General features: G+C 43.5%; 1 protein-coding gene across 4 annotated transcripts in view; it reads left to right on the top strand.

The window, feature by feature from the left end:
- Positions 1-12,417, top strand: part of LOC121540200 (ras-specific guanine nucleotide-releasing factor RalGPS2-like) — a 138,009-nt gene that overhangs the window by 36,530 nt on the left and 89,062 nt on the right. The gene's annotated exons all lie outside the window — the stretch shown is intronic.

The raw sequence follows: 12,417 nt of genomic DNA, 5'->3' as shown, positions 1-12,417 counted from the left end.
TAACGGATATTTTCATCTGTCACATGAAACCACTGGCATGTGCAGTGCCCTTTTGACAGTGTTTCCCTGCTAATTGCATTATGTAATGAACATTCACGCGTAGACTACTGCCTTGTGCGCAGTGCTGCGCTTATAATGTGAAGAAACAATAGTTAATAAACATTTTAACCTAAATGTTCTGATCTGTTGCATCACTCATTTGCTTAGTAATTTTTTTTATGTTGATTTGGTTTTGGGATCGATCTTCCCACAACTGTCCCAGAGGCTATTTCTTTCTCGACAAGCTGACCAATAGAATTGGTGAACTTTTATACTATGGGGATAATAGATTGACATAGACTAGTGATTTTGCTATTCGTCACTTGTCTTGTTGGCTTAGGACATCATCATTTGGTAAGAAGGACCGCACATCATTGCATCGTCGACTTGCATGTTCTGTTAATATGAATTTCCATAATCTAAATGTGGTTTCTGTCATTCTGAGCACTGTGGGTGGACGCCCTAATCAGGTTACACACCCAAAGCATATGGGTCCGGCAGATTTCTGAAATGTCCGGTAAATTTAAATGTTGCTAGTCAAATGTCCTGCGCCACATTTTCCAAACGTAAACCCTGGTGTGCGAGTTTGTGTGTGCGCAAGTGCGCGTGCGAGAGCCATCACTGTCTAGTTGGAGTTTCCACTCCTGTCACTCTCCTTCCCCTCACATCTAGAATGGAATAAACATCTGTGTCTGTGTGTGTCCACGGTATGGATGTGTGTCGACTGTGTGTGTCCTGTTATATCACTCAGTGGTTTTAACTGAATCTATGCATATGAAAGTAGTGAATAACATGACTGGAGAGACTTGGAAGGCTGGGACTGTAGTTAGTATTTTACTGTGACAGACAGACGGACAGACGGACAGTTCTTCTCCTTATCTTTTAGTATCCTATAAAGTACCTCCTGTTATGATACTGAAATAAACTTGCCTTCTGCTACCACTCTGGACACTCACCACAGCCTGATCTTTCTGACTGTCTCTCACACAGGCCAAATCCTAACTGGAGATGCTGAACTTGCATTTTCACAAAACTCTCATTGATGTCAATGCACAGTACACAGAAGTCAGTTGCGCATGCAGTACAACAAGTCCTCAGTCTCCCTCTCTCCCAGCTTGGATTTAAACTCAACATTGAAGAGTTTTAATGGTACATGACATAGCACGTTTTATGCTGATACGGCTATATTAATCCATTTTTCCAAAAGAGAACTTTTGTTTTCCGTGATGTTTGAATTCTGAACCAGACCAGTGATACTACAGTAGTTAACTGTAGGGGATCAACTCTGGATCACTTCTCTTCATTAGTCCTTCCCCACTGTACCTGTTTCTAACACCACCAGACCCTCATAAAGACATTAAAGGAAATATCCACCCCAAACCACTAATTCCTATCATTTACAGTGTTAAATAACACAATGTGAGGACAATATTTTTTGTGAACAAGCGTTTCATTTTGTCGTTATAAGGTTGGTAGCAACGTGAAAATCATTGTGGAAATCTTTTGCCTCAAGTCAACTACAAAACCCACAATGCAATACTCTCTTTATGGGCTGGCAAGCTAGCCATCTAGCTAGCTAGCAAACATTCTTTGGTATTGTGTGTAGCTATCAGCATGTGAAGTAGCTAGTTGGCTGTAAAATTGCCTAAACAAACTGCACTATCAATTTAGTGTACAATCTCCTAAAGTTCAATCTGACATATATGATAGACGTTTCCGCGATGTAAAAGTAATATTCCTATTACCTCTAAAAGTCTAAGCCGTTGGGGCAGGGGTTCTACTAAGCTAACATATGGTATTGTTTTAAGATGGTCATACCATGGACCATGTATCAAAATACCAAAATCAATCTGATTTTAAAATAATATTTGGCCTATACTATGAAAAAAAACAGTAAGTCGCTCTGGATAAGAGCGTCTGCTAAATGACTAAAATGTAAATGTATAGCCCATAGAAACGCATTGAACAACACATTCATAAATGGCAAAAAGGACAGTCAAAAAATTAATCATAAGGAATAAAGTTTGGAAGAGCATGTTAAATGTGCAACCAGAGGGGAAAAAACTCTAGACCACCTTTACTCCACACACAGAGACGCATACAAAGCTCTCCCTCGCCCTCCATTTGGCAAATCTGACCATAACTCTATCCTCCTGATTCCTGCTTATAAGCAAAAACTGAAGCAGGAAGCACCAGTGATTCGGCTAATAAAAAAGTGGTCAGATGACGCAGATGCTAAGCTACAGGACTGTTTTGCTAGCACAGACTGGAACATGTTCCGGGGATTCTTCAGACAGCATTGAGGAGTACACCACATCAGTCACTGGCTTCATCAATAAGTGCATCGATGATGTCGTCCCCACAGTGACCGTACGTACATACCCCAACCAGAAGCCATGGATTACAGGAAACATCCGCACTGAGCTAAAGGGTAGAGCTGCCGCTTTCAAGGAACGGGACTCTAACCCGGACGCTTATAAGAAATCCCGCTATGACCTCCGACGAACCATCAAACAGGCAAAGAGTCAATACAGGTCTAAGATTGAATCATACTACACTGGCTCTGACGCTCGTCGGATGTGGCAGGGCTTGAAAACTATTACAGACTACAAAGGGAAGCACAGCCACGAGCTGCCCAGTGACACAAGCATACCAGACGAAGCTAAACCACTTCTATGCTCGCTTCGAGGCAAGCAACACTGAAGCATGCATGAGAGCACCAGCTGTTCCGGACGACTATGTGATCACGCTCTCCGTAGCCGATGTGAGTAAGACTTTTAAGCAGGTCAACATTCACAAGGCCGCAGGGCCAGACGGATTACCAGGACGTGTACTCCGAGCATGTGCTGACCAACTGGCAAGTGTCTTCACTGACATTTTCAACATGTCCCTGACTGAGTCTGTAATACCAACATGTTTCAAGCAGACCACCATAGTCCCCGTGCCCAAGAACTCTAAGATAACCTGCCTAAATGACTACCGACCCGTAGCACTGACGTCTGTAGCCATGAAGTGCTTTGAAAGACTGGTCATGGCTCACATCAACAGCATAATCCCAGAAACCCTAGACCCACTCCAATTTGCATACCGCCCCAACAGATCCACAGATGATGCAATCTCTATCGCACTCCACACTGCCCTTTCCCACCTGGACAAGAGGAACACCTACGTGAGAATGCTATTCATTGACTACAGCTCAGCATTCAACACCATAGTGCCCTCTAAGCTCATCACTAAGCTAAGGATCCTGGGACTAAACACCTCCCTCTGCAACTGGATCCTGGACTTCCTGACGGGCCGCCCCAGGTGGTAAGGGGTAGGTAACAACACATCTGCCACACTGATCCTCAACACGGGGGCCCCTCAGGGGTGCGTGCTCAGTCCCCCTCCCTGTACTCTCTGTTCACCCATGACTGCATGGCCAGGCACGACTCCAACACCATCATTAAGTTTGCCGACGACACAACAGTGGTAGGCCTGATCACCGACAACGATGAGACAGCCTATAGGGAGGAGGTCAGAGATCTGGCCGTGTGGTGCCAGGACAACAACCTCTCCCTCAACGTGACCAAGACAAAGGAGATGATTGTGGACTACAGGAAAAAAAAGAGGACTGAGCACGCCCCCATTCTCATCGACGGGGCTGTAGTGGAACAGGTTGAGAGCTTCAAGTTCCTTGGTGTCCACATCACCAACGAACTATCATGGTCCAAACACACCAAGACAGTCGTGAAGAGGGCACGACAAAGCCTATTCCCCCTCAGGAGACTAAAAAAATTTGGCATGGGTCCTCAGATCCTCAAAAAAATTCTACAGCTGCACCATCGAGAGCATCCTGACTGGTTGCATCACCGCCTGGTATGGCAACTGCTTGGCCTCTGACCGCAAGGCACTACAGAGGGTAGTGCGTACGGCCCAGTACATCACTGGGGCAAAGCTCCCTGCCATCCAAGACCTCTATACCAGGCGGTGTCAGAGGAAGGCCCTCAAAATTGTCAAAGACTCCAGGCACCCTAGTCATAGACTGTTCTCTCTGCTACCGCACGGCAAGCGGTACCGGAGTGCCAAGTCTAGGTCCAAAAGACTTCTCAACAGCTTCTACCCCCAAGCCATAAGACTCCTGAACAGCTAATCATGGCTACCCGGACTATTTGCACTGCCCCCCACCCCATCCTTTTTACGCTGCTGCTACTCTGTTAAGTATTTATGCATAGTCACTTTAACTCTACCCACATGTACATATTACCTCAACTACCTCAACTAGTCGGTGCCCCGCACATTGACTATGCAACGGTACCCCCCTGTATATATAGCCTCCCTACTGTCACTTTATTTTACTGTATATATAGCCTCCCTACTGTCACTTTATTTCACTTCTGCTCTTTTTTTCTCAACACTTTTTTTGTTGTTTTATTCTTACTTTTTGTTTAAAATAAATGCACTGTTGGTTAAGGGCTGTAAGTAAGCATTTCACTGTAATGTCTGCACCTGTTGTATTCGGCGCATGTGACCAATAAAATTTGATTTGATTTGATTTGTCCTACGTCTAGGCTCAGGAAATGTTTTTGTTTTTTTGGACACATTTAACCCCTTTATTTTTGCTGGCACAAAAATACCTTCTTACTAACATTCATTTGTATGGGTTACCTTCAGATGAGTCCTGTGACAGTTATGGGGGTCGTAGAGCAAAACTGAGAACACAATCGTGTTCATGAGGCTCCTTCCCCTTCTACAGTGGGTTCATATTAGTTTGTAGCCCAAGCGATTTGGACGCTACAGACAGAAGTTGGCACACCAGCGTTACCGACTCCGGACGTGTCCCGTGGGGCTTGTGGGGGTCTTAGAGCAAAATGGAGAACACCATCGTGTTCGTTAGAGTCCCATCTTTCCATAAAGTGGTCATATTAGTTTGTTTGTACGCTACAGACTTTTTCGTGAGAATGTCTCATGGTCTGACAAACACAGCTGTAGCTCGGCTACCTTTAACCGCAGATGCGGAAGGCCAACGTAGGCGGATGCGGTGGATTGAGATGCAGCCCATGCAAAAGAAACACATCTCTAGCTTAAACTGGAAGATTTTAATGGGGATTTTTGTATTATGTTACTTAGATTGATGTAGGATTTATCATTGATGTAGGTCATGTCGGCCGAATTTCTGCCTGCTTGAACGGCAATAGCTCAGATACACATGAAAACATGAAATGACCCAGGGAATCGATATAACATCGCTCAGAGATGCACAAAAACAATATAACATTCAAAATGGGTGAATCATTCCTTTTTAATGTTGATGTCTTGCATATTAATATGAATGAACAAATAACCGTTATTTTCCGTCCGATTTGTTTCCAAGCTGTTCTGGTCGTTGGTTAAAGTTGTAATAAATAACTTTACAGCAGCAGGGTTTATGACAGCAGTGACCCTTCGCAGGGCAGAGCAAGCATGCAGCCAAGCTAGCAAGCTGTTAGACCACTGCGTCATGGAAAAGTTGTCATCTGCTGGACTGTAATGAAAAGTCAGCAGTAGGCTATATTTGTATCAGCGGTCTGGTATGTTTTAATCTCTTTCATGTTATGGAGTAATATTCTCACCGGGCTGTCTAACTTCTTAATAACTGAAAATAGCTGTGTGTTATGAGTTATGACCTATTGCTTTATATTGGTAGCACCCTTCTAGAATATGCTTCTCTAACCAACATAAAACACATCGTAACTGTCTTAACACGGTATGTGTGTGTATGCTGGAGCGGAGCGTGCCCAATTTCATTCGGAGCGAGATTCCCAAAGGCTGGTGTATCTGCGAAAGCCGCTCCAGTAGCGCTCACTTCACGAGTTCAGGGTATGCCGGCCCAGCATGCATTTGTAGTCTACTTGTGTGCTGCAATAGCCACTTGCTTTATCTACTGTCATGGAGTTCACTAAATATTTTCATAAAGAAACTGATAAAACATACAGGTGCAAAATCAAGGTGACTTACAAAGATGAGGAGCAAGAGAAGGAGTGTGGTAATGTAGTGTCCACAACTAAAGAATCATTGTTGAATCTGAAAAGACATGTATCCCAAAAGCATGAAGGTGTACTATTTAACTGTGTGATTGTAGCAAAGTATTTATGAACAAAAAATCTGATCTCTTAAAAGTTGTGTTCATTTTTGTTCTATTACAGTGCCTTCGGATAGTATTCAGACCCCTTGACTTTTTCCACATTTTGTTACGTTACAGCCTTATTCTAAAATGGATTAAAGTGTTTTTTCCCCTCATCAATCTACACACAATACCCCATAATGACAAAGCAAAAAACAGTTTTTAGACATTTTTGCTCATTTATAGAAATAATAAAATATCACACTTACATAAGTATTCAGACCCTTTTCTCAGTACTTTGTTGAAGCACCTTTGGCAGCAATTACAGCATCAAGTCTTCTTTGGTATGACGCTACAAGCTTGGCACACCTGTATTTGGGTGGTTTCTCCCATTCTTCTCTGCAGATCCTCTCAAGCTCTGTCCGGTTGGATGGGGAGCGTTGCTGCACAGCTATTTTCAGATCTCTCCAGAGATGTTCGATTGGGTTCAAGTCTGGGCTCTGTCTGGGCCACTCAAGGACATTCTGAGAATTGTTGGAAGGTGAACCTTCACCCCCAGTCAGAGGTCCTGAGTGCTCTAGAGCATGTTTTCATCAATGATCTCTCTGTACTTTGCTTCGTTCTTCTTTGCCTCGATCCTGACTAGTCTCCCAGTCCCTGCCGCTGAAAAACATCCCCACAGCATAATGCTGCCACCTCCATGCTTCATTGTAGGGATGGTGTCAGGTTTCCTCCAGACGTGATGCTTGGCATTCAGGCCAAAGAGTTCAATCTTGGTTTCATCAGACCAGAGAATCTTGTTTCTCATGGTCTGAGTCTTTAGGTGCCTTATGGCAAACTCCAAGCGGGCTGTCATGTGCCTTATACTGAGGAGTGGCTTCCGTTTGGCCACTCTACCATAAAGGCCTGATTTGGTGGAGTGCTGCAGAGATTGTTGTCCTACTGGAAGGTTCTCCCATCTCCACAGGAACTCTAGAACTCTGTCAGAGTGACCATTGGGTTCTTGTTCACCTCCCTGACCAAGGCCCTTCTCCCCCGATTTGAATAACACAAATCTTGCAGTAATGTACTTTAATCTCAATATAAGACCAGTTAAATGTAAAAAGAAAAACATATTTAATGTTCTCTTACTTAGAAAATAGTATTGATCATATAAGCCTAGACGATATCCCAAAAACCTAACAATATACTGAATTCATACATTTTCAGTAATTTATTTTTCAAATCGGCGAGGTAAACTCATTAAAGTATTCAATAATTTCGCCAAAACATCACTGCTCTAGAGAAGATATGCGTGGAGGAATGGGCCAAAATACCAGCAACAGTGTGTGAAAACCTTGTGAAGACTTGCAGAAAACGTTTGACCTGTGTCATTGCCAACAAAGGGTATATAACAAAGTATTGAGAAACTTTTGTTATTGACCAAATATTTATTTTCCACCATAATTGCAAATAAATTCATTAAAAATGTGATCACAATGTGATTTTCTGGATTTTTTTTCTCATTTTGTCTGTCATAGTTGACGTGTACCTATGATTAAAATTACAGGCCTCATCTTTTTAAGTGGGAGAACTTGCACAATTGGTGGCTGACTAAATACTTTTTTTCCCCACTGTGTACACACACATACACACAGAAAAGGCAGTGTTACTTTTAAAAATTGCACAGTGAGTTTGATTGAATAGAGCACGTAAGCTTACCGTGTGTATGTGTGTGCGCGCCAGTGTAACTGTCTGCCTGTGTCTACATCAGGGGTTACCAAACTTTTTTGGCCCAAAACCCCATTTTGATATCTGAAAATTCTTGGAACCCCACCCATGTGAATATATATATTTTTTAACAGCCAATATTTACTTTTTGATATGGGGCTATGGCAGTCAATTGAAAACATTCTAACAGTATTTCTGATTGTCTTCTTAACTCACCATCACATACTTTTAATGTGGGGCAGTCATTACCAAATTAGTCTGACATAATGTCTCTTATCTCATAATGGCATTTTGAGAAACACCCAGAGTTTCCTCTTGATTGCTATCAATAGCATAAATTCTTTGATTTACAGGGTTATCTGACAAAGGTATTAATGGGAGTTTCTGTGCCTCTACCTCCCAACACCATTGTTTTCACCATATCAATTACTGCTGGTAATATCAAAGTCTGCAATAGTGTGTGGTTTCATAGTGTAGCGGGCCTAGCCATTGACCGTGGGAATGATTCAAGTGCAACAGTCAACTGTGGCCTTTTTCCCGCGATCTAAGGGCACTCTGGTTGAATTTTATCTTTTAGATTTGAATATTTTTATTTTGGATTTTTAAGTTTAACCACATTACAATGATTTTGAGTTACAAAGACTATATTATAATATATATATATATTTTTGTATACATTTCAGGATTTGGGAAATTCTCCTGCGATCCCATTTTCATATCACGTGACCCCTAGTTTGGGAACCGCTGGTCTATGTGTCTGATCACGTTGGTCCTCTCGTACCATTTTATGAGCCATGACATTAGCTGTGTGAGAAAGTGAACAGGACAGGAGTATAACGTACACTACAGACATTATAGGCCTGGCGTTTCAGGAAAACCCGTCTCCTACATGTCATGTAAAACCAGCCATGTAGGAAATAGGAATGCATACATATTCACAGGATATGAAGTGCTAATCACCTAACATGTAACACTAGCCAACAGGGGGTTGGGGCTAGGGAATGAAGCACTGTCTGAGAGATGCATTTTTACACACACACACACACACACACCAAGATACATTTCATAGGGCTTCCTAGAGGCAGGCAAGGTAATGGTCTGAATGCCAATCAGGCGTCAGAGCTGTAGGTAATGTTGCTGTGGTATTCAGAGGACTGCCGCTCAGGCAATTAGGATGGTCTCCTACTGCCCTTCTGTCTCCTGGCCTTACAGCACAGGCCTGGACTCCTGGATGTAATGTTACCCACACACTAACTTTCCATTACGCCTGCTGTCAACCTCCCTCTCCCCTCCTTTCTCTCTCCCCCCTCTCCTCTAGCTCCAGCTGATGTCACTCTCTCTCGCTCTGGTCTGGTCCAAAGGGTGTGTGGAGCTCCAGGTTTCCACTGTGTTGACTGAAACAAGGCCCAGAGCAGAGAAGTGGCTGTGGTATCTCACATTAGATCAGCTCTGTTAGTGGTTTGGCTGGAGCTGCTTTAGCCTTGTGTGTGTGTGTGTGTGTGTGTGTGAACTTCAAAACGCATGCTGTGGAATCATCTGTGAGTTAGTCAGGGGTGTGTACGCTATTGCTGATTTTAGAAATGGAAAGCAGTGAGGGAAGGGCTGGGACCAACTACAACCGCCAAGACAACCACTGCATCTCAAATAATCTTAATGACTGTTTGAAAAGCAATTTTTATGCAAATGTACGCTCAGAGCACAAGGCAATGTCACCAATTCGACAAAGGCATGGCACAGACATAACAACAAATCAAATAGACCAAGTGGCAAATGGCGTTACACAACAGACTGGAGCTGTTTGGTAGGGTAATATCATTGATTGATTCTGTGACTTTGATTGATTCTGGTACTTGCTCCTGGAGGCCATCCCTAGGCCAGGACGATGTGGAAACTAGTGAAACCCATCTGTGGTTTGTTTCAGCAGGCTGACTGCACTTTACAAGTCCCATTAAAGTCCTCTACTGAACGCTTCTACCTCGTCAAACCTCTCTTTTCACACACTCACCAGGACCACCTCGTCAAACCCAGGCACTAAAGGGCCATCTGTGTTGAGCTGTTTTAAAGCTCTGTGTTGTTTTGGATGCCTATAGAGTGAAATGGGATGATCAAGTTATAAAGGCGTTACGGCTTTTGAATTAGCTGTACAACAGTTCCCTGCTGATTTTACACACAGGTTGTAATTGGGAGAGCTTATGAGATAGCTTTGAAAGTAGGGCCCTTTCTGTCATTACGAGATATAATTTAACGTTTCCTTTAGTTCAGATCAGAGGAATATGTTGTTGGGGGAAGTTTGGGGTCAGGGTTAAAAAGTGTTAGGTTAAGGTTATGAGGGAATGCCAGGTGGCTGGGTGCTGCCTGCTACACTGGTGGTGGATGGAGTGAGTTAAACCCCCACACCATGTAAGGTGCTTTGAGACCTAGTGAAATATTTTATATAAATACAATCCATTATTATTGTTCTATTGAATTGAGGTTATTCAAGGTTTAATAGAGTTGAGGTGAGTGTAAGAGGTGTGTGTGTGTGTGTAGGGCTTAAAATGAACACCCACCACCTGCCAAATGCGGGTAGATTTTGGCATTGGCGGGTAAGATGTCTCTTTCACCAGCCACGTTGGCAGGTGGTCAGGCTCCACCGTGCAAGCATTTCACTCGCTTGTGTACAAATAGTATGATCACATTTTATAGTAAAATAAATGCTGTTTTCAAAGTATTTCCCTGGTTTTGTTTCATAGCTGGTAAATGAATCGCATAAAGTCAAAATTACGAACCGTCTATAGCCTATTCCACCTCGTGCTGCAACACTGCCTGGTGGGGGCTGATGTGCGCACGTGAAGAGCTGAGTGAAAGATTCATTTTTAGATGCACTGCGCACAGGCATAAAAGTTGGTCAGATTTACTTGAAACGACAGTCTACAGAAGTGAGACTTTGGCCTTGTTTTTTGGCTATTTACATTGTTTTGTTCACAAGCTAGGTTGTTTTTCTCTGAGTTTCAACTGCCAGGGAAGAGAAGACCACGCTTCTACTAGTCATACTCAATCACACAGGCACAAACATGACTAGAGTCACATTACCACGGTAACCTCCAGCCCTTAAAGGGGCAGGTGAACATTTTTATCATAAAATAAAAAACTCAGCTCACAAAAAATTAAATTAAACAATATACCACATTACTTCTTACTAGTAATACATTTATTGTTTTAGAAACATTACAAAGCATGCTCATCTGTTTTTGTTTCGTTTTGTTTTGTTGGTGTCATTTTAGCTAAAAAATATTTTTTAATCTACCTGCCACAGTGGCTGGTGGACCAAAAGGTTAATGGTATGCCCTGTGTGTGTGTGTGTGTGTGTGTGTGTGTGTGTGTGTGTGTGTGTGGTGATAATAAATAACATCTCCTATGAGACTTTGTCACTACAATTGTAAGTCTTCCCCTGGGACCTACAATACTCCTATGTTGGATATCCATCTCTCTATCGCACTCCTTTCTAAATCAGTCTCCCAATGGAACATCCCAGTCTGGGAGCTATTATTAGGAGATGGGGAAGGAGAATTGTGGAGGAGTGGATAACAAGAGTGGGATTGAGGGGATGAGTGACAGCCAGAGGGGAGCACATGTTGAAAGAGGAGTGTAGGTTAAATACATGAGTGCCATAAGAGACGTGACAGCTGGCACCACTGGGCTACCCCCAACAAACAAACAAACAAACAACACACAGTGGTTTCTCACTCAGTGGTGTAGAGTGTCTGTCAGGGCAGCAGTTTTAACAGTTTACTGCTGTCAGGAGGCTCTGGACCTCTGCTCTCTCTCCCTTTCCTCCTCTCCACTCCCTCTGCTCCTCTCTCACTCTCTCCACTCCAACCCACCAAGCTCAGCTTGGCTCCTGTTGTTCACAATACAGGGGCCATCTCCTCTGCTGTCTTAGAACTGATGACGCTGAAGTTTGAAAGCACCCACCCACTCACGTCTGTTTTTAAAATCTGTGAAAAACTTGTTCACCTCAACACAGACACACACACACACAGGGACGTTGTGTATGATTTATTTGGGCCAGGGTGTGTGTGTTGCTCACTGGGCCAGGGGGCTGCGTCCTCTGGAGCAGGCTGAGTGTTTGGGGCTGGTGGTGGAGGATGTTGTTGCTTCCAGACAGACAATCAGGCATCCAGTCTCGGAGGTGGTCATCAGGAGAGTAGTTCAGCTGATTTAATAGAGATCACAACACATTTTCCTACTGTTCCATCACTGTGTCCCTGGCCCCCTGGTAATGTCCCTGGCCCCCTGGTAATGTCCCTGGCCCCCTGATAATGTCCCTGACCCCTGATCCAGTCTGTCAGTGTGGTCTCCACCCTCTCAGGGCTAGTTCAGAGTCCGTCCAAGTGCACTAGTATCGGACTGCTCCCCTCTGATGACTGGGATAGTTACTTACCCTTATGGCAACTCTGACACTGCTACCTTTCAGCTCTTTGTTTCTGACTTAAAACACCTACTCCTCTCTCTCTCTTCTTACCGTGCCCCCTCCCCTCTCAATGAACTGTTAAGAACAGACTGCGTTTGTCCTTGGTGGAATACACTAACTCTTTACTCCGCTC

The sequence above is a fragment of the Coregonus clupeaformis genome, chromosome 26 (assembly GCF_020615455.1).
Source record: "Coregonus clupeaformis isolate EN_2021a chromosome 26, ASM2061545v1, whole genome shotgun sequence".
In the NCBI taxonomy this organism is placed as follows: Eukaryota; Metazoa; Chordata; class Actinopteri; order Salmoniformes; family Salmonidae; genus Coregonus; species Coregonus clupeaformis.
Note: the sequence above shows the minus strand (reverse complement) of the source record. Positions and strands in the feature narration are given on the sequence as shown.